Here is a 23,366-nt window from a genome sequence, read left to right as displayed (position 1 = left end):
CCTATCAGAATGGGGCTGACATCCACAAATGGATTACTGTACTGGAGAGGGCATGCAAAGTACAGAAGGTACCCCAGGAGTAGTGGGCAGCAATCTTGTGGCTCTCCTTTGCAAAGGTAGAGACAAGCTCCTCACTGTCAGAGTAGAGGATGCTGATGATTACAAGGTCCTGGAGAGTGCTCTCATAGATGGGTTTGGCTTAACCACTGAGCAGTATAGAATACAGTTCAGAGACACCCAGAATGCACAGACTCAGGACTGGGTTGACTTTGTAGATTGTACTACTAAGGCTCTGGAAGGCTTGTTACTTGGCAGTAAAGTGTGTGATGTTAAAGGATTGAACAATTTAATTATGAGGGAGAAGATACTTAATAATTGTAAAAATCAGTTGTTGCATCAGTACCTGGTTGACCTGATCTGACCTCTCCCCAAGAATTGGGCCAGAAGGTAGACAAATGGGTCAGAACCATGATGAGGCAGAAGGTTCAGAACCAAGGTGGTGACTCCAAGAAGCAAGATTCAAAACCTTCAGACAAGGGCGGGGAAAAGGGTAAAGACCAGAAGTCTTCTCAAGGGCCTAAAAAATCTTCTACTGGTGGGGAGTCACAATCCAACAAGGGAAAAGTCAAGAAGAAGCCATGGTATCAAATCTGTAAACAGAAGACTCATTGGACAAGGTATTGTAACAAGTCCAATGTCTCAACTCCAACCACAACTACCCCTAAGGCAACTGTTCCCCCTAGTTCATCTCCAAGTGGTGGTACTCAGAATAAGGGTGTAGTAGGGTTAACCCTGGGATCTGAGATGGACTCTGGCCTAGTCAGAGTTCCCACTCAGGCTGTAGTGATCTGTGATGGAGGCATGGATATTGCCTCCTTATTTGTCAGTCACAGTAATCTGGGCAAATACAGACATCAGCCTTTGATAAATGGAAAAGAGTTCTTAGTATTCAGGGACACAGGAGCAAGTGTCACCATGGTGACAAAAGATATTGGGGCTCCTGAGCAAATCATACTTGGTGAGCTGTACCAAGTGACCAATGCTAGCAATGTCAGGACAGACCATTCCTTGGCAGTTGTTAATTTCACCTCGGGAGGGTAACAGGCCCTAAGAAGGTTGTGGTAAGTGCAGACCTCCCTGTTGAATGCTTGTTGGGCAATGATTTAGGATCTTCAGCTGGGGACCACACAGGGCTGAACTACAAGCCCCAGGGGGCTCAGCAACAGCACGGCAGGAGCCGCGCACCGCTCCAGCGCCTCCCGGCGCATAAATCATCGGCAGAGCTACCGCGGCGCGGGACGCGCCTGGGCAAAGCCCGGGCCAAGGGTGGGCCCCTTTGAGCCTGTTAGAGGCCGGAAGAGGCTGGGCTGGGCCCCCCCACTAACTCCTGTGACTGCTCAGGTTACTGGACATTTACGTACTTCTGGCTTACTGCTGTTCATCATCCAGAGAACTCCTTTCCTTTTGTTTATTTTTTCTTTCTTCCCTTGCTGTGGACGCGTTTGGCTATAATGAGCACTCGCGAGGGGAAGAGTAAATCTGTGTTCCCTGGCGGGGGCGTCGTAGGGACCCTAGATGATTTTTTGATTAGAGCTAACTCGGTCGTAGCCCATGAAATAGCACTGACCGAGCGACGCCTCTCTTTAGATCTCCCACAAGGTAAACGCTCATCGCTGGGCGGTCTGAAATCTGCACGCACGCCGGAGCATTTACCGGCTCCTGAAATTGATCTTCATGATCTAGCAATAGGTACTACCCAGTTGCCACTGATCCCCTTGGACTTGTCAATAATAACTGAGGATTCAACTAGCCCACCGGCCACGGAGAATGTTCATGAAGGAGCACCTAGTGGTACAGCTTCACGCATTGCCACGAGGTTGGCACCGAAACATAACCTTCCATCTACGGATTTGACATCGCTAATGCCCACAAAGAGGAAGAGGGGAGGGGGCCTGCAAAGGCAGAAACGTGCAAAAAAAGCCAATGTCTAATAGGAATGACGGGACTGTATCTCCTTTGACATCAATCCCCCTGCCCTCAAGCCTCGGCAACGTTGCTTCTAACCAAGATTTACATGGTGTTTTGCCTCCTGGAGCCTGTTGGCCAAACTGGGGTCTATAATATTGACATCTCTGACCCCAATCCTGGAGAGACTTACGCTGATCGAGGATAGACTAACTAACTTTGAATGGCAATTTGTACCAAATCTATGTACTATTAAGGACACCCGTAATACCTGTTACAAATGTCTTGTGCAATTCGGCTATACCCAAGTCTAGTCCCGCAATTCCCTTATCATCCAATATAACCCCGTACCATCTGGTACCAGTGGTGGAGTGGGTATAGCCCCTGTTGTTGATCCAGTCCCCCTGGGTAGCCAAGTGGGTGATTTAGGGAACATGTCTAGTGAGTTTGCTCAGCTCATCCCAAGCACCCCTAGGGAGGAGGGTAGTAGGGTTTGAGGTGGGACAATTAGCAGCCCAACGCGACAACATCTTAATCATGGGACAGGTAACCAACCTGCCACTGTTTAGAGCCCTCTAGATTGTGATCACCCAGCCGTGCATAATCCTTTGGCCTGTAGCATAGATGCAAACGGACCGAGAGCACTACATCTTCCACTGGCCACTTCCCCCTTGGTAGTGGTCTTAAAGAATGTTCCAATTTTACAAGAAGGGCAGACGGAATCCTCAGAACAGCTAATGGTTAAAACAATTTACTGGCTTACTGCACAACTGAAGGCAGATGGGATACGGGGCTGGGATATTTGTAACCAAATGATTATGGCTAGACGTGCTACGTGGGTTGGACACCTCAAAAAGGAAGGGTGGGGTGACTGCGTAGTAGCTAACTTTAACAATGGCATGTTGTCAGATTCCTACTGGAGCACTTGGGGAGTAGAAACCTAGGATACCATAAAGGGAAAATTTCCCTTTTGCCATTGTTTTTTTTTTATAGACCGTACCAGCACACCCCGCAAGGGAGGGTGAGTCGACTTGCATTAAAAAGACCTTTAGGCAGTCTTATTGATTTTAACCAAGCCAATAGGTTTGCTCCCCTGTCGGGCCTTGAAGCATGTGATTGACTGTCCTCTGAACCCTCACCGGTGGCAGAGGATCCTATTACCCAGCCAACCATCTCTCTTGCGACTATCTCATGCCTAGTGATGTCATTACTAGTGATGTAAGTCTCACGCCCTCATTAATTATGCCTGTACCAATATTGTCGCCTCTAATGGAGGACAATTCTTTGGGATTAAGTACAGAGGAAACTCTGGAGCACAATGTTTGTGACAAAGGAACTGGGAAATGTAATTTTATGTTTTGGAACATTGCTGGCTTAAAATCAAAGGTGACAAACGGTTTGTGGGAGGAGTTTATTCAGAGGTTCGATCTTATAAGTCTGCAGGAAACATGGGTGGTTGATCCAATTCATATAACTGGCTACAAACCCTACATACACCTGCGATAACCTCTTTACATGGCAGGGCTAAAGGGGGGCTCTGCACTTATGTTTCTAATTTAGTAAATAAAAAAAAAATGATATGTTATTTGAGGATTGTTTTTATCATATTATTAGATTAAGGGTAAATGAAAGCTGCACAGTAATAATGGTGAATTACTATAAAAATTTCATGCTTAATCAACTTGAAGGGATTGTAAGAGCTATATGTTCCCACTTGCAATCCTTACAAGAGGTAGGGAGTAAAGATCTGATTATAGTTTGGGGGGGGTGACTTTACCATCTCTCTTTGTCACTATGCTGACACAGGGAACTGTGGAATTACATACGAGAAGGAGACAACTTTTTCTCATTTTCCGCACTATAGGTATGGTGATAGTTTAAATGAAACAATATTCCAATTTGATTTGGGTTTTGCCAATACCTTAAGTACTCCCTCTGTTCCTTTTCGTTCTACTTTTAACGGTCATGGAACTTTTCCCATAATAGATTTTATTCTGGTCTCAAACCAGTATAGCTCAAGCATTGTTGATTTTCATAATCCCCAGATTGTATTGAGTGATCATTTTGCACAGAGTGTGGGTATTCTGCTCTTTAATCAGGAGAAGAGTAAGATTGATAGTTGTAACCCCATAATGGAGAACATATTATTATCTAGGCAAAATGGTTACTCTCTAGGCTTGGACAAAGTGGAACCCAAAGATTTTACGGCCGATGTTGTAACAAAATGTTATGTCAATATTATGGCCTGCCTGGATGAGACTACTTCACCAAAAGGAATTGTCGATGGTTTTATTCATATAACAGACTATATAAAGAGGGCTCTCACTGTCAATGTAAATAACAGGAAAAAGAATCAAAGAAAAAAAGGGTGGTTTGATTCAAATTATACCAAGGCCTATAGAAAGCTCAAGAATGCTTTACATAGGGAAGTTATGGGTAGGAATAAGATCAGAGAGGCCCGGAGAGAATATAAGTGTGCCCTAAAGGGAAGAAGAGATATGCTAAGAGCAGATGCATGGATAACCTTGCGTGAAGCCTTTAGTTCAAGAGATCCCAGTGCCTTTTGGAAGGCAGTTAACGCACCATTTCTTAGGGACAAAGACATAACGATAATAGAGGTGGCAATTCCAGAGCATCAGTGTATAGAGCACTTCCCCAAGTTGTACGATGAGCTATGATCGGGGTCATATGAGAGTACAATTACCATGGTGGAGCAAGGTAAATCTTTTAGGGAATAAGGAAATCTGCTCCACTTTGAGCTAAATGAGGTAAATTTAGCCATTGCTTCATGTACGGGTGAGAAGGCAGGTGTCCCTGTTGACATCTTTAAAGCTAACATCACCTTATGGGGCCCATTGCTGACAAGTTTTTAATGCCTGTATTTCTGATGGCCTTCTCTCGACATGGTATGAGTCCATCCTGGTACCAATATTTTAAAAAGGGGATAGGTCTGACCCCGCCTGTTATCCTCCGATATCGCTGTTGGACTCAGACGTGAAAATTATGGGCCGGGTCATATTAAATAGACTCCAAGATTGGGCGTAGGACAGGTCTGATATAAGTGACCTGCAGTTTGTCTTCCGTAAGAAGCTAGGCACAATTGAGCAAGGCCTTAATTTAGATATTATACTGAATAAATACATTAAAGCAAAAAAGGGAGCCCTGTATTTGGCATTTGTCGATTTATCATCAGCATTCGACTGTTTGAGGCACAACAAATTATGGTTGATTCTTGAGGAGCTGGGTGTCGAATCAGTTTTAATTTCCTTCCTAAGAGAGGTATATTTAGGGCCTACCGCTGCTGGGCGCCCCCTGGGGGAATGGCGTGCTATCTTCACCCGTGCTACGCAGTTGGACTGCGGCAGACCTGGACAGTCTAGGTGACTTGTATAGTGACGGGGAGCTACTGTCCTTCGAGACTCTGACCGCCGACACAGGTCTGCCGGCGGGACAGTTTCTAACGCACGCGAGGCTTCTCCGAGTGCTGACGGAGACATGGGGAGACCTGACTCATGAGCCGACCACACATATGCTCATACAGTACCTACATGTAATGGGCGATGGTTCCCATCTGGTGCACTGGCTGGCACAGGCGCTACACTATCATACTCAATTCTCCTCTCAACGACTGAGAGAGAAATGGACGGCCGACCGAGGTAGCGAATGGACGGACAAACAGTGGGCCGCAGTACTGGCTGGCGCAAGGAACATTCCCCGCAATGCGAGATTTAAGATCATCCAATATTACATAATACACCGTGCATATTTATCCCCGGACAAACTGAATCGTTACTTTGGCCTCACCTCTTCGGCGTGTCCCAGGTGCGGACTCCTGAACTCGGGTCTGCTACACGCACTCTGGAGTTGCACTCACCTCACCATGTACTGGTCGGCGGTCACTGACACGTTGGCGGCGGCCACGGGGGCGATACCCTTCCCAAGACATGGGAAGTGTGCCTACTGGGACTCTACAAGAGAACCAAGCAGACCAAACTACAGGCACGTTTCTGGGACCTGGGGCTTATTACGGCTAAGCGGCTCATCACGAAACGCTGGAAGAATACTGCCCCCCCGCGACCTGCAGACTGGCGTCGCTCATTTGCCAACTGGGCTGGCGCAGAGAGTGTGACTTTACACAGGGAAGAGACGGCGGGCCTCCGTATGTACCCAATTGCCCAAGGGTGGGACACTACCCTGACTGCATACCATCAGGCTTGTACCCAGGCTGGTATTGCATGACCGCTTCGTTGCGGAGCGGTGATAGACCAGTCGCCCCCCACCCCGGCATGCTGCTCCCCCCCCCCCCCTCCCCCCACCAGCCGTTGGGGTAACGCCCAACAAAGTCTACTTACTATCATTCCCTCTTGCCGCCATATGGCCACAGCAATCCTCAATCCACGGCCACCCCCACCCCCGCACAGTCCATATTTGGCGTCACACACGCTGTTAGGGTCACTGATACACTACTATACACGCTAACACTAGTCCGATTGTTGTTGAAGTGTTTTCCCTCCTATCTTCGTTATTTCCCCATTGTTTCTCTTGATTGGCAGTTAGCTTGTTTCTGCTGTACTCACGATGATGTTAACCTTCCCCGCCCCGTTTATCCTTTCTACAATGTTTCTTGAACACTGCCACGATCACAAGACTGTAGCCCTGTGGCTCATATGGCAATGTGGGATGTGATTCCTGTCTTTAACATCATCCGTGCCAACCAGGGAACACAGCCTAGAATAATCGCTGTTGGCTAACATAACCACCTTGGTCCTTCTGCAGTGCTGAACGCTGCAGGCACTGCAACCCAAGATTTCTCCTGGAACTGACAATTGCGGACTAATGCATCTTCCTTGGCTACTGTTTATTTTCACCTATAAGTGACCAACATGTCGAAAATGTTACTGACTGGGTAATGATTGTCGTTTATATGACATTGTATGAGCTACTGGATTATTACTTGTGAAATTAAATAAAATCTGGGACCGTTGGTCTCAAAAAAAAAAAAAAAGAGAGGTATATTTAGGGGCAAAGGCCAGGATATGATTTGGGGTGGGCGGGGAATGTACAGGTCACCTTAATGTAAGACATGGTGTGTGGCAAGGCTGCGTCCTTGCCCCGTTTCTTCTTACCTCATATATAAATGACCTTGAAAATGTTTTAGTTGAGGAATGTAATGACCTGCCTGAGGCTGGTAAAAGCCCTATTCCTCCATTGTTATATGCTGACGATGCGGTCCTAATTGCCCGCACACCATTATGACTCCAAAGAGTTGTATCCAGGTTTGCGAATTTTATGACAGAATGGGGACTTACTATTAATTCAGCTAAAACTTTTACTATGAATTTTGGAATTGGATGCATTAAGACCAGATACATTTTTATTGAGGGAAAAAGGATCAAAAGTACTAAGATATTTTCCTATTTAGAAATTTTATTTGACCGTACGGGGTCATGGGTGCAGGCTGTAAAAACAAGGAGATTATTGTACATAAAAACTCTATCTGCACTCGCGAATTTTAGTAGGAAACTAGGCAGACGTCCCACGGTGGAATTACTGAATATTTATAAGGCAAAAAGTGTTACGGTAGCTTCATATGGAGGGGGTATATGGGGGTATGCGGATGTGAGCTCCCTTCAGGCAGCCGAAAACACGTTTTTGAGATTTTTATTAATGGTCCCTAATGGTACTTCCTCTTTTATATGCCACACAGAACTAGGTTTGCCATATTTGGAAGATACCATAAAAATTCAACCTGTTCTGTTGTGGCGTAGGATATGGACAACAGAGGAAACAAAGTTTAATCGTGGGATCTTAGTAGACTGTGCAGGCTTAGATGGAGTAGCAAACATTAGATGGCTGTCTTATGTTAAAATGTTTTATACAATTTAGGCCATTGAGAATTTTATGATGATCAGCCCACTATGGCAATGCTCTCTAGGAAAGATCTTTAGAGTGAATGTTTGCGCTATCTGAGCGAACAGAGACTTAGTGCTGAATTGAGTAAGGTTACAGTACAAGCACACAACCTAGCATTAACAACTTTTAAAATGCAGCCATGCCTATGCCTGATAACTAACAACTATGATAGATTTTTATTGATGCGTTTTTGCATGGGGACTCTGTATAGATCATTACGTTTTCCAACTATTAATGACTGGTCAAAACAGCTATGTAAATGCCTGTGTGACGACACTTCTAATCAGTCCACCATACACTTTCTATTTTTCAGCAAATTTTATTCCGTACAGAGAAAAAGGTGGATTATTCTAGTTTTAAAAACACTTGCCATGAGGACATGTCGCCCATCTCTTGTGGCTCTCCAACAATTAGATACAGAATTTGCTCTAGCCTCTGTCACCGCTTTAAAATATTTTTTTTAAATATAGGAAAACGATTATGATGTGATAATTATGACAATGAAATCTTGCTGTGTATGAAGAACGGGGTTAATTGGTGTAAACATTGATATTTGCCCTGTATATTTTTATAATGTTTTTATTGTGTGCTTTCATGGTTATTTATATGTAACCAAATAAAGTATTATTGATTGATTGATTGACATTGTTGGTCCCATGGATCTTCAAACTGCATCTGGGCACAGATTCATACTGGTGATGGTGGACCATGCCACTAGGTATCCAGAGGCAATTCCCCTTAGAACTGCCACAGCTCCAGTTGTGGCTAGAGCCCTCCTGGGAATCTTTTCAAGGGTGTGTTTTCTTAAGGAGGTAGTATCAGACAGAGATGCAAACTTCATGTCTAGTTACTTGACTGCTATGTGGAAGGAGTGTGGAGTAAATTACAAATGTACCCCCCTTTATCACCCACAATACAATAGGTTAGTTGAAAGGTTCAACAAAACCCTCAAGGGCATGATTAAAGGTCTGCCAGGAAAGCTTAGGCACAGATGGGATAAACGTTTGCCCTGCCTTCTCTTTGCCTACAGAGAGGTTCCACAGAAGGGGGTTGGTTTCAGCCCTTTTGAACTTCTGTTTGGGCATCCAGTTAGGGGACTATTATGTCTAGTGAAGGAGGGATGGAAGTTACCTCTCAAACAATCTAAACAGGATATTGTGGACTATGTACTTGATCTCCTTTCCAGGATGGCTAAGTACAAGAAGAAGGCAACTAAAAACCTTGAGGCTATCCAGGAACTGTAAAAGGCCTGCCATTTCTAAAATGCTGTCTTGACTGTTTATCAACCAGGACAAAAAAGTATGGGTGTTGGAGCCTGTGCCCCAGCAGCCCTCCAAGACAAGTGGAGTGGCCCTCATACAATAATTGAGCAGAAGGGAAACTTACCTACCTGGTGGACCTTGGAACTCCCAGAAGCCCCCATAGGGTGCTCCATGTCAACAGGCTAAAACCATATGTTGACAGGGCAGACATGGGCTTGCTCATGGCTACTGATGAAGGGCAGGCGGAAGAGAGTGATCCACTCCCTGACCTACTCTCACAGAACCCCGATGATGGTTCAGTTGATGGTGTAGCCTTAGCAGACAGCCTCACTGTCCAGCAGCAAACTGATTGCAGGAAAGTTCTTAATCAGTTTATACATATGTGTTATATCTTACGTAGCTGTTCATTTATTTTGCTTTCTGTACTGTGAATGCTTTTCTTGCAATGTTCTTAGAATGTTTATAGCTCCTAGCAACTGTGCTGTGATTCAGTTGAGCTGGAGCTGCTGTGGGAGTTGGTGCTTGCCTTCTCTCTCTTCCATGTAGCCTTAATAAACCTCTGTACTTCAACTATGACCAGTGTAATTACTACAAAATTACTGGCGACGATTTAAGGCTACATGACACTACCCTTGCGTGTGACGTCTATCAAGATTAAGAATCCTTCAACCAATCTTCTGTCAACTCTCAAGCAAGTTTGACATTGTAGAAGGAACCTACAGCTACCACGTCCTGAACTCTGCACTCTACAGAAAGGGTAGGACAGTGTACTCTTCAAAAAACGTTAGGACTTTTTTTCTATGCCTTTTGCCTGCCCTGCTGACTTCCTCCTGCATGCGCTCCGTGGGATCTAAGCAGTGTCTCACTGTTCTTATGTGAGATAAAACAAAATTGACTGTTACCCCACTTAGAACATTAGCAGCGCAAATTTGGCATTTTTTTTTGTTTAAAAAAGTCCCACTTTTAATTGGCCTATTCTCGAGCTGGACCGCACTAGTGGCATTTTTCAATCGTGTCCTGCTCGCGGCTACTCTCGAGCATTATACACTGCCTAGCAACACTCACCTGGCAACATTTCTGCTTCTCTTCAGCGCCATCAGTCTTCTTTGAGGTTCGTCTGGTTCACGTATGACGTCTTCCTTCACGACGTACTTTGCGCAACGGCGGGCATCTTACATTGGTTTTTTTTCTATTCCGTTGGCAATAGTGTATCACACGGTGATACACACACCTCGTACCAGCTTTTACATTGTGTGCACAACAACGGTCTTATATTGCTTTACAGAGACACATACCTTCACAATTAGCTGTGGATTTCAGGTACTTTACGCATGACCGCCATTTTGGATTGGGGTCAATTTCGTGTGGATCTTTTTCAAAATATTTGATGAGAGTGTATCACAGTGATACACACACCTCGTATTTCATTTTTGATACAAATTTTTGCTTCATGCTCAACCTCCAACATATAACACGGTGACACACTCACCAAATTTTTTTCGCATTGTGTGTGCACAGCAACTATCTCGCATTGGTTAACGGTGACACACACACCTTCATCTTCAAATTCGACGGTGATACACACACCTGTATCCCAGTTTGGATACAAAGTGTACTTAATGCTCGATCTCCAACATTTAACGCAGTGACACACTCACTAATTTCCTTTCGCACTGTGTGTGCACTGCAACTACCTCGCATTGGTCAACAGTGACACACACACTTTCAGCTTCAAATTCAATGGTGATATACACACCTTTATTTGTGCTTTTCATCTCATTTCATTCTTATCATTTTTTTTTCAATTTGTATTCACGCTGGTCATTGGTTTATTTTTTTTTTTAATGTGCACCTTACAATCAGTAAATCCTCCTCCTGCATTCTTGGATTCTCCAGGAGACCCACCTGTTCGATAGGAAATTTGGCATGATGCATTTGAGACTTATCTTGGTGCCATTGCTGCTTCTCGCTTTTCCGCAAAGAGAAATAAATGTTTACTTCTCCATTCTCTAGGGTTCGAAGCAAGGTCAATCTTTAAGCATTTACCACCCTTAACACAAGAAGAGTCTCAAGATTTAGATGAGGACCAACAAACAGTGCTAAAGTTAAAACACAGGTTTGACAAACAACCTAGTCTCATGGTTTTGAGACGCAAGTTTAAAAAAAAAAATAAAAGCAGAATCTAAAGATGTTGACTCCTATATATCAACGTTATGCACACTTGCAGCTGATTGCAAGTTTGACAATTTTACGGATAAATTGACCAGGGATCAGTTCATCTGCCATTGCAAAGACAAAAACATCAGACAGAAACTTTTGAGCATGGCGAACCCTTCATTAGAAGAGACTATCAAAATTGCTAAAAGCATTGACATTTCTATGGTTTCTCTCAAAGAACTTCATGAGAAACTTAATGGTGTTGTTAATGTGGTCAAAGTTAATAACTCTTCTAAACAATGTCTAAAGCCCAATTCTAACTCTTCCAGTGTATCTTCTTTCCCTAAATCTCGTAGTTCAAATTTCACTATGGGAAATAACAACATGTGTTTGAGGTGTGGGAACCCTTTTCATCAAAAAGGCCCCAAATGTCCTGCAATGGAGGTTATGTGTAATTATTGTTAAAAAAAATGGGGCACTTCGCAAAAGTATGTCTCAAGAAAAGAAATTTCACAAAACCTACTGTTTGTTCTGTTGAGACAGAGAGTGATTCTAATTCGGAAGTTATTTCTTTATTCACGTGTGTTATGAACCTAGTAAATGGTTGTTCTCAAGTTGTACTTGAAGGTGATCCATCCTCGTGCAGAGATCCTGTGTTGGACATTGGCATAGGTCCCCACACTGTTAAACTTCTCATTGATTCAGGAGCTAAAATAATGATGATAGCTCAAAATCTTTTTTGTGATGTTTGGTAAGGATATCAAAGTCTTTCCCCTCCCAATAGGTCACCTGTCCTATGAAGGACGTAAAATTGAGCTTTTGGGATTTTTTGAAGTTCAAAGACAGAAAGATCAGGGGAAAAATATATGTTGCTGTCAAAGGGCTCAAAATTTTAGGATGGTTTCATCTGGACTTTTTGGCATGATACTCAAACCAGGTGCTAAAGAGCAAGTCTTGGTTGTTGGAAATGATGAAGAGAGCCAAGGATAAAAAGATACATTTCCTGAAGTTTTTGGGAAAACATTAGGTAAAATCAAAGGTTTTAAACATAAAATAGTGGTTAAGAGTGGAGCGATTCCAGTTAAACACAAGCTTAGTGGTGTTCCATTTAGTGTTAGAGAGGACTTGAACAAAGAACTCAAACGTCTTTGTTCAAAGGGAATCATTGAGCCCACTGAATCCTCTTTGTGGTTGTCTCCTTTTGTTGTGGCCAGAAAGAGAGGGGAGGATCTCTGTGTTTGTGTTGATTTAAGATCCTTGAACAAGGAGATCTGGATAGACTCTCATCCTTTACCCAGGATTAGTGCTCTTCTCGCTTCCACCAAGGTTGCGTGTTACTTTTCCAAGTTGGACTTAGCCAGTACATACTAACAGGTAGAATTAGATGTAGAATCTCGTCATTTGACTGCTTTTGTTTCCCCTTTAGGCACTTTACGATATTGTCGCATGCCTTTTGGGCTACCTTTAGCAGCCTCTGTTTTTCAGAGAATTATGGTCAACATCCTTAAAGGGGATGAAGGTGTCTTAGTTTTTCAAGATGATGTACTGGACTTTGGTGCTGATTTGGACTCTCATAACTCTACTCTTGACAAGGTTCTCACTCTTTTCCAGAAGAATGGTGTAGTACTCAAGGAAGAAAAGTGTGACTTTCTCCGGTCATGCAATTTCTAAGGATGGGGTTAGTCCCAAGTCTAGATTGTGAACAGCAATCATAGATGCTCCAGCTCCTGCAGACAAGGCAGGTGTCAAATCTCCTTTGGGTTTATGCGAGTATTAGTCTAGATTTTTCCCTAATTTTGCTTCAATTGTCAGACCCATCAGCAATTTACTCAAAAAAGAAGTGACGTTTGAGTTGTGCAGTGAATGTGTAGCTGCTCCTAATACTATTAAATCTTCCTTAAGAGATGATTCTGTACTTAAGCCATTTGAATTTAACTTGCTGTGTCACAGTGGATGCCAGCAAAGTAGGTTTAGGTGCCATGTTGACTCAGACTGACAGAGGAACAGAAAACACGATATGTTTTGCTTCAAGAGTCTTGAGATCTGCTGAGCTTCAGTACTCAGTCATAGAGAATCAGTTGTTGGCCTGTACCTGGGCTATTGAGAAGTTTTGTCCATATATTTGGGGAAAAATATTTTTGCTCCAAACCGATCATAGGTCTTTAGTTAATATACTTGGAAGAGGGATGAGGAAATGTTCTACTCCCAGGATTCTACGCATGGTTTCTAGACTCCTCCAGTATCAGTTTGATGTTCAACACATATCTGGGGGAAAGAATGGACGTGCTCATTTCTTGTCTAGATTCCCGGTTAAATCTGAAGAACTCGATGACGTCAATCTAAATGAGTTTTCAAATGAGGACTGTGAAGATTGTTTAGTGGCAGCATTAGAAGTACCTTGTATGAATTTAAGCTCAGAGAATGAATGGTTGAGAGCCATAGAATTGAAGGGTGGCCTAGGGAAAAAGTAGTTAATTCACTTGTTCAACCTTTCTGGAAGGTTTAGGATGAACACACCTTAGAGGAAGGTTTACTCCTTAGAGGTGATATATTTGTTTCTCCCCATGCTTTTCGTGCTGAAATAATACAGAGAGCTCACGAAGGGCATCTTGGCTGTACCCTCACTAAGCGTCGTATAAGAGACACTTACTGGTGGCCAAGGATGGATTCCGATATTGAGGATTATGTTTTGAAATGTTATGTCTGTGGTGCAGCTGATAAAAGTTTCAAAGTTTCAGTTCCTCCTCTCAGGCCGATCGAGTGCCCGCAGGGACCTTGGTTGAAGCTCGGAATAGACATCATGGGACCTTACGACAATCTTCAAGGGGATTTACGATTTGTGTTGGTTCTTATGGACTATGCATCCAAATGGCCTTAGGTTAAGTTAGTCAAAGAGGCTAACACCAAGGTCATTATCTCTTTTCTTAAAGAAGTGTGGTTGAGAGAGGTTTGTCCTGAAAATCTGGTATCTAACAATGGCACACAGTTTTTGAGCCATGAGTTCCAAAGTTTTTTGTTGAATTCAGGAGTCAAACACTGTAAGATGTTGTTATATCATCCCCAGTCTAACAGCCTTGTGGAAAGAATGAGATGGGTGATTGGGGAGTGCATTAAATGGGCAAGATCTTGGAACCATGAAGTTCAGAAGGCCCTAGACAGTTTGGTTTGGTCCTACAGAACCACGCCTCACTCATCCACCAAAATTTCTCCCTTCGATTTATTAAACTTATGTCTACGGCTGTTTAGAATATGTCTGATTCTCAGGCCAAACAAAAGGAATGATTTGATGTAAAGAAAGCAGCAAAGACTGTTCCTCTTGTGATAGGGGACATGGTCAAAATAAAGTCTCCTGTCCATACAGAGAAAGGTGATTGTAAATTCAGTGAACCTGTTAAAGTTGTTAAAATCGTTGGAAATGCTGTTAAGGTCTCTGGAGGACATTGGTGGAACCTTAAGAGAATCGTCAAAGTTTGCACTAAAACATCAGCCTCCCCATGTCTAGCCTCTGAACCTTCCTGCTCAGACCAAGTCATCGTCAGGCGGAGTTTCAGACAAATAGTTAAACCTGCTAGATATATAAATCGATCTTTTCTGTTTTATGCTTTGTTTTAGCAAAGAAGGAAGATATGTTATATCTTATGTAGCTGTTCATTTTGCTTACTGTACTGTGAATGCTTTTCTTGCAATGTTCTTAGAATGTTTATAGCTCCTAGCAACTGTGCTGTGATTCAGTTTAGCTGGAGCTGCTGTGGGAGTTGGTGCTTGCCTTCTCTCTCTTCTATGTAGCCTTAATAAACCTCTATACTTCAACTATGACCAGCGTAATTACTACAATATGTTTTCAATTACTTCAAGTCAGACTACCTGGTGCACTCATGAAGTGAAAGAAGAAAGTAGAAGAAATTAGGTGTTCCCTGGGCTTTTGATTCAAAAATGGGGACCTAGATCATTCATTCATCTCAGCGACTATACATTCAACCACTTTTTCAATCCCGTGCCCTTAGTAGAACCACAAAAACAGTAAATTGTGTGTACAAAAATTGCAGAATTTTTATTTTTTTGATTAAAAATATATTCAGTACATAATAAAACAATGAATTCATTCATATGTGGTTAAAAACAATGTTCACCTAATCAGTATTGACATGGAATTCAGGATTTATGGTAAGATACTCGGATACACATATAAGTATACTTTCCATACACAGTAATTACAATATGCAAAAAGTTTTTAAAAATTATACACAATTAATACATCCCCTACGGGGTAGTCGACGCGTTTCGGTGGTTACGGCGATATGCCCCACCTTCCTCAGGACAATTCTGACGTACACATTTATCTGTAAGCAGAAAATATCGGTATAAGAGTACATTCACATTATGATAATCAGCTTACTTTTTTTTATTAATACTCTTTTTCATCTGTTCTTATACACTCTGCATTTTGTGGTCCCACTATGCACTGACAGTACTTAAATAGTCCAAAAAACAGTCCAAAAAAACCACCCCTTAGGACCCCTGTGATTTAGGACAATTAGGCTCAAATAGCCACACATACATACTTTTCCCTCACCATAAGCATCACATAATCAATAGGGTTGTGTACCTCATAACAAAATCCCTCTATGGTAAGGACATCTATACGGAGTACACACTTCTTTGGCGGCTTGTTAAAGTCACGCACTGTCAACCAAAAAAAGGGAGGAAAATGTTGTTATTGGCTGGACTGTTATTCCACTGCCTTCCGATATTAAGGGTTACAGAACTCCTTACAAAATCCTACCTTTTATTTTTGGGTTATGCACTTGAATTTGCTTGCATTATTATTCTTTCATGGCAGTTCTATTCAATTGTGCCCTGTTGAAGAGGAATTTACTACATGAAATTCACACTCTATTATTGTAGTTTTCAGCTATTAAGTCAAATTATCTTGGTACCTTACACACCTATGTTGGAGTCATCAGGTATTTACACCGGTGTAGTCTTCTCTTTGGTTTTCTCTATAGCTTGGAGTGTTTATTTATTCTGTGGAGATTAATTAATTCCTATTAGTAGCCCGGGTTGTATCCCGTTCTATTACAACCCACCGGTACAAAGAGAGTCTCACTCACCTCCTGTTCTTAGATTCTTACTGGACCTGGTATTTTCAATTCACCATTAATTGTTCTGGGATTATTTTCCCTGAGTTCCAACTCTATGGAAAGAATACGGGAATGCATTAATCACTACCCTTCTTGTTATTGGGTGCTCTTAATGATGTTCTGTCTCCATTCTGGCTCTCCCCTCTTTATTCTTCATCTATGGTTAACATGGGGAAATCACTCATTTGGTTCTAATCTATTTCATATTTCATTTGCTAACTGCCCATCGTTATTTATGGCAGCTCCTGCTCAGTACACCAACATGCGTCGTTAATTTAATTGTGACTAGTGATGTGATGTATTTAAACCCAAGCTTCGATTATAGGCTGAGTTACATATTAGTCACATTTTCCCAAGTACTCTAAGTGCGGTGATGTTTGCTCGCATTATCTATTACCCATTCTGCTTTCCCAATCCAGATGGCTCCCTTGCTTACGCCTACATGATATCGCGCTAGCGCTTTTTTTTAATATTATTATTAAACCTTTTGAATCTCTACCTACAGCGTGTTAGCAGGCTGTCCTTCATCAATTGCGCCTGCCCGGTATTCCGCTAACACTTTTAACTATATACACATACAGCACTCTCAGAATCTCTACCGCATCATGCTCGTAGACTGTTTGATGTTACTCTTGGCACTTTTCCGCGTCCCCGTCAGGCGCATTTCAAAACCCTCTCGTCCCCCTGTTTGCATTTAAATCAGATATCCGTTTCCGGGATATCGGGCTCAGATCAAAACATTTAGGGATGACCCTGCCAAGAGGGCCAGGTCATCCCTAAACTTTTTGCCTTCCTCCAATACTCTCTCTGACCTGTTTTTGTTGGTTTAATGTTGGTTTAATGACTCTGGTCACTTTACCACTGCTGACCAGTGCTAAAGTGCATATGCTTTCCATGTATAAAGTGTATAGGTGATTGATGTCCATGATTGGTTCATTGGATTTACTGTTAGTCCCCAGTAAAGTGCACCAGGAGTGCCAGGGCTTGTAAATGCCAATACTGCTAGTGGGCCTGCAGCGCTGGTTGCGCCACCCACAGAAGCAGCCTTTTAAAATGTGTCTAGGGTCTGCCATTGCAGAACCTGCGTGCAGTCTGGTACTGTCATGCTGGCTGGGCAAGTGCACACACTTGCCAGCCTCTGAACCTTCCCTTAACTTCATATTAGCCACCCCTATGGTAGGCCTGAGGGCCGGGTGCATTGTAAGTGTAAGGTAGGACATGCTCTGATGTGTGTGGCATGTCCTAATAGTGAATTACTGCCAAATTCGTTTTTCACTATTGTAAGGCTACCTGTTCCCTTTAGGCCAGATGGGCTGCTGGAATTATTACACTCTATAATCCCAGCAGGCTCAGGGAACATGGTAGAAATTAATGTTTAGTATGCCTGAACTCAGAATAATAAAATACTTCTTTTAGTAAAGTTTATTTTAATATCCTGTGTTTGCAAATGCTACTTTTAGAAAGATAGCATTTGCTTGCCTAACCATTTCAGCCCGCCTCTGCTTGGATGTGTATCTGACTGTCTGGGTGATGTGAGTGACAGGGCTGGGAGATGACAGGTGGTGGATGGGAGGATTACACCTTAGTGGGAGGTGGGAGTTTCCCTGAACGATGCATCAGGCTGTGCTCTGCCACCACAATGCTGGCTCCGCCCCCCTGGGGGAGCGACTGATGACTCAGCCTGCACCTGGCCCAGGCGAAGCCTGTCAACATGTAGTGTAGCTCCTATTTTCCCAATAGGCTCTGCGCATTGGAATAGTACCTACAGCAGTAAAGGCCTAGGCCAGACGTTAACTAGGTCTACTACTGTCGAAACTAGACTTAATTTTTGGGTTTGCCAGCTAAGCTCAGAGTTCGCTAGAAACTTTCTCGAATGTTCAAGGAAGGATGAACTCCCCTGATTAGACAAGAAGGGATTTAGTTTCTGACAACCATAGAACATGACAACTTTGCTCTCCCCTAATCAAGAGTCAATCTCGAGAGTCGTGTGAGCACAAGGCAATTATTTTACTCAGTCAGTACGTGCATTCTTAGTCTCATCAGAATGTAGAGAAAAGGAAGAGACGGGCGTGTTCAATAAAAGATGTTATTTATTGATCAGTCTCTTTTCTCGTACAAGAGAAATGGATCGATATTATTGCAATACTTATAGTTAAGTAAAGTGCATACATTAGAAGCAATAGTATAAAATAATACTGTAAAAACATTGATATGGTTTCTGAGCCATATGATGTTTAAAATGATTAAAATATATTTACATACACATATACATTTGACTAAACGTACTCAACTGGTGTTTCTAAATACGCCTACCCCGTGTACCTGACCTAAGTCTAATGCGTGGGCGGGAATAGAAAGTTACAGTTTAGTTTAAGTTTGTTTTTGCCAAGTGAATAACTAAAGAATTCTCTAGGAGGGGTTATTCAGTTCTGTACCTGGAATTTAGGATGAATGAGGAATGGTATCTCTTTCTCTGCTCTCGATATTCCAGGCTGCCTGCGAGGGCTGCCCAGAAGCGCCGGTGCTGGGTCTCTCGGCTTGAGATAGCAGCGCGTCTCTCAGCGCGTCAGGAAGGCGGGGCTGCTGCCTGCGGGGTCTGCTTCTGCTCTCGGCTTCGGCAAGTATGGCTGCTCCGTCTTGTCACCACGCGTGTGTTTGCATAGGGCAAGGTCGGCAATATTTATACCTTAAAGGTGCCGAGATTGACGTAAGGATGGACATAGGTACGTCAATAAAGATGTCATACGACTTGCTCGTTAGCACATTCTTTACTAAAGTTCTCTGTGAAATCAAAACAATGGCCGCACGGATTATCCAGGTTGTCATAGGTTTGATTTGTTATGAGAACGTCGTATGCCTTATCAGGGGCTGGAGGAATATCGCTTGTCTAATTAGATCTCAAGCGTTATGACCTAATCAGATAACACGTTCCTGTGCCGTAGTGTGACTGCGTCAGATAACGGTATCTGCATCATGGGGGATTTCTTGCCTCATGGGCTGACTGTTAGTTAACTAGCTAGTAAGTTTAACCAGAATAGGGTCAGGAATAGGGGGATCGAATCAGAACCTATAGAAATACACGACAAACAAAGTACTCCTGGCTGCCCCTGTCCACACAATGCTGGCTCCGCCCCCCTGGGGAGCGGCTGATGTGCCTGCCCTCACACTGAATGCAGAAGCCAGAAGTACCCACAACAAGTGCTCAGAGTCTGAGAGCAGTTATGCAAAGGCCCCCCTGGCCTGTGAGAACAAAAGAAACTGTGTATAAAAGTAGGAGCCCTGCTCCTTGTAAATCAGAATCCTGTTTTACCACGAAGCACCTCTACCCGACTAGAAGGAGAAGAGACGCTGGAAGGACTGGCCTGCTGCTTGCCTTGCTGAGAAAGGAGAGGAGAAGACTTGCTGAGAAAAGACTTTGCTTCTTTGTGCTTTAAACATTCTCCAAGGGCTTGATTGAGCTTGCCCCCTGACCTGGACCCCAGGACTAGTGGGTCCTTGGTGCTTTTGCTCGTCCTGACATTCGAGCCGTGTGTACATCCCGCTGGAGCCAGACTGCGTCCCTCTTCGCCCCCTCCTAGGGCTGTGGCACTCGGGAGCTTGCCTGCCTTTGTCCTGTGAGAGCCTCGCTCCGACCGGAGTCGCTCTCTGTCCCCAGGCTTGGCTTCCTGCTCCTCTGTCACTTGCCTGCTACTGGAGCGCGCTGAGACGCTCTCCCCCCTCCCGCCGGAATTCCCTCTGTGGATCGTGATCCACGCCGGGTCAGCAGCTGCACAGGCCGTGCCCTGTGACCCCGCTTCGCTATTCCAGAGACTCGTCCGGCCGCGCCGCCCCCGCTGAGGAGACCCCCGCACCGTCGTGCCAAGGGTCGTGGGCCGCGCCTGCCTGACTGTACACGCCCGCTGGCGTCAAGATCCAAAAGTGCCCCCACATCGCCAGAGTCGCACAAGCCTGTGCTGACCCTCGCCGAAGTAAGAGAAGAAGAGCTTCATCCCATCGTCACCGGGCTCGGGGCCCGCAACTTGTGTTTTCCCCGTCATCGCTCCTTGCCTTGGAGCCGAGCCGAGAAGCCTCCGTGTGCCCGGAGCCCCCACGGGTGAGTGAGAGCTGCGAGCTCCATCTGCACTCCCCGTCAGGGACCCCGAGCTTCCCCCTGCCATCCGCGCTGCTCCCAGAGCCCTCCCGCACCGCTGGGCCGACCCGCACTTGACTCTGTCCTCGAGCCGAGAGGAAGAGCCGGGGCCGGCACAGGCGTGCTCACGCCCGATGTGTGAGCCGCGGTAGGGGCGGAATCAGTTTCACTGGAGAAGGCAGGAGAGGCGCTGCAAGGCACGCCGAAGGCCCGGGGTGGGTCCCAAAGCCCCCAAACAGAGAGAGAGACTATCTTTGTGAAAGGGGATAACGCGCAGAAGAACTATTTACTGAAGTAAAGAAAAACGAACTATTGACACTGCAACTAAGAAGAAAAGTGCCTATTTACAACCTAGGGGCCTACAAAAACGTTATTTGGTCTTGTGATAAATCTGTTGAGATACATATATATATTTTTACATAAAGAAGCGTATTCTTATATATTCACAGCCTGGTGTCCATTTGTGGGGGATTGGTATATTTTACTGTGTGTGTAATTACAAATGCTTAACTAAATAACGCCTGAAGAATAGCCTTGGCTGCTCACGCCACGCAACTAGAGGGTGAGCAAGGGTAATTCTAAGGGGTCATCCTTCGCCCTGACTTAGAGGAGAGGGTCCCTGCTTGTCACAAGGGCATACTTGCGCCAACCAGAGACCCCCAATTCTAACATTAGTGATACAGCCAAACCATTTATTCTTAAGTGCATTATAACCTCACGGTAAATGCTAACTTTAAAACGGCGGCATGGAAACATGTTGTGTTTGGTGTCAAACACTTTGGAATCATACCTCCACACCAGTAACTGGTGTGGGAGATATGATCCCACCCTCCTAGAGGGAGAAATATGACCACACCGTAACACTCGGTACCAACTTTACAGAACTGGGCATCACAAATGGAGGCTGCCAGCCACAGACACACGTCTGCCCTCCTGCTGCTAAGCCAAGCTCGAGCAGGGGAAGGCATGACAATAGGCTCCCTGTCCCTGTCACAGGGAGGTGTAACCACCTCCCAGACAGGCTTTATTGTAATGGGGCTGGGTGGGTACACTCTGAGAGTGCTTTGATGTCTGCACTGGGGGCAGGGGCGTAACACAGGCCCCCACAGCCCCCACGGAGCAGGGGGGGCCGCGCTCCAGGGCCCCCTCACTCATGAATTAAGTGGTGCGCACACGCCACGGCCTCTTCATTTATTAGGTTTCGCCTAGCGTCCACTGCGCAGCAGTGTCGCGCAGGCGAAATCTTTTCTTTAGCAGTACGGGGCTTTCTCCCGCCTCTCTCTTTCAGTGGCTAGCTCCATAAATGGAGGCTAGCTATTGGAAGAGAGATCTGTCCATAATTGTCCGAGCAGATTCGTGGGCGTTCCGCGGATTTTTTCTCTCTCCGCCCCTTTTACAACGTCATGCGGCGGTGGCCGGATGTTTGTTTTTTTGGCATTTTTTGGTCTTATTCGAAGTGTCTTTTGCAGGAGTGGGCTGCGCCATTGTCATCTCCGTGGCTTCTTTCCGTCTATCCGCAAGGCACACTGGTCAGAGAGGAGTCTTCGCTGCTGGGAACACTTCCTTCCTTCCTGCCGGCTTTGTTCATCGCGTAGCAGTGACGCCTTTACTGATTCTAGCAGTGGCTTCACGGCTCTTAGGGCAGCCAGCAGTTCACTCTCTCCAGTGGCGTACATGCTCCCCTTACGACTTGTGTTTTACAAACTGCATCTGTATCAGCGCGATTGTCGTCTCCGTGGCTTCTTTCCGTCTATCCGCAAGGCACACTGGTCAGAGAGGAGTCTTCACTGCTGGGTACACTTCTTTCCTTCCTGCCGGCTTTGTTCATCGCGTAGCAGTCTCGGTGCCGGCCTCTCTGTTTCTCCCCTAGCCGCTCCCTCCCCGTTACTCCGAGTAGTGGGACAGTGGGAGACTACGTTTCCTTGGCTTGTGAATATGTATGTTTCGACCCCCCCCCCCACACACACACACATCCACCCCTTAGTTCTGAGTGATACCTCCTCACCTGCTGGGACTCTCCTATTCCCCCAGCCTTCGATTCAGCTGAAATGGTTGATCTCCGAGGTTTGGAGGCACCATGAGAGTGTGCAGCGCCTTGAAGCCTGTGGGAGCACAACCAGAAGAGGCCGCGGCTCGGGAAGCAGTGGCCGCCGCAGCTAGCGCTTTGAAGCAGGTGATGCCTAGAGCTCACTTTAAGCAGGGACCACGAGACGCTGCAGCTCCTTGAAGCCCTCGCAGCTTATAAAACATAAGCCGTGGCAGCTTCTTGAAGCCCTTGCAGGCGAGAGCCAGGGCCGGCTTTTGTCGTGGGCGAGTTGAGTCCAGGCCCAGGGCGCCAATCTTCAGAGGGGCGCACGGTCTGCATCAAGGTCCTGTAGACAGCAGCGTCCCTCTGACTAGACTCAAATTATTCCGACTAAAATGCTTTTCATCGTTTTTAGTTGCTGTCCAAAGTGCTTTACCGCCTAGAAATCGCCCGCCCCGGCCGGACAGCGCAGGCCCTGCAGCTCCTTGAAGCCTACCAGGAGGGCACACACAATAACAGCTCATTGTAGCCCTGCCTGCCTAGATAATTTTTGGTCTGAACCCCCTTCTAGCCCTTATGCCAGAAACAGCACAGGCCTCTGTGACACTTTAAAGCCGCGCTGCAAAGGAAGCAAAGGCGGCCCAAAGCGTACAAGATGCTGCAGCTCCTTCAAGCCAGAATGCCTAGAGAACATAGCGCTGCTGGACAACGAGTAGCTTAGAGCACACAGGCCATCTGCTGTCTTTGAAGGCCCAGCGGCCTAGTGAGCACCG

The sequence above is a fragment of the Lissotriton helveticus genome, chromosome 11 (assembly GCF_964261635.1).
Source record: "Lissotriton helveticus chromosome 11, aLisHel1.1, whole genome shotgun sequence".
NCBI lineage: Eukaryota > Metazoa > Chordata > Amphibia > Caudata > Salamandridae > Lissotriton > Lissotriton helveticus.
This window is presented reverse-complemented; position numbering follows the sequence as displayed.